Source organism: Chrysochloris asiatica, unplaced genomic scaffold (genome assembly GCF_000296735.1).
Source record: "Chrysochloris asiatica unplaced genomic scaffold, ChrAsi1.0 scaffold00064, whole genome shotgun sequence".
Lineage (NCBI taxonomy): Eukaryota > Metazoa > Chordata > Mammalia > Afrosoricida > Chrysochloridae > Chrysochloris > Chrysochloris asiatica.
The window spans coordinates 11381316-11381673 of record NW_006408582.1 but is presented as its reverse complement, the minus strand read 5'-3'; positions in this window follow the sequence as shown (position 1 = coordinate 11381673).

Below are 358 nucleotides of genomic sequence, written 5' to 3'. Positions count from 1 at the left end.
TTAATGAGTGTTCCTCCAATCCTGATGTCACGTTTTTCTTCATATAACCCAGCTTCTAGGATTATTTCCTCAACATACAGGTGGAATAAATACAGTGAAAGAATACAACCTTGCCGCACACATTTCTTAATTTTAAACCATTCAGTGTTCCCATGTTCTGTTCAAACAACTGCCTCTTGATCCTTGTACAGATTCCTCATGAGCAAAATTCAGTGTTCTGGAATACTCATACTTCGCAATGTTGCCCATAGCTGGTCATTATCCATAAAATCAAAAGCCTGAGCATAGTCAATGAAGCACAGGTAAACATCTTTCTGATATTCTCTGCTTTCAGCCATCAGACATCAGCAATAATATC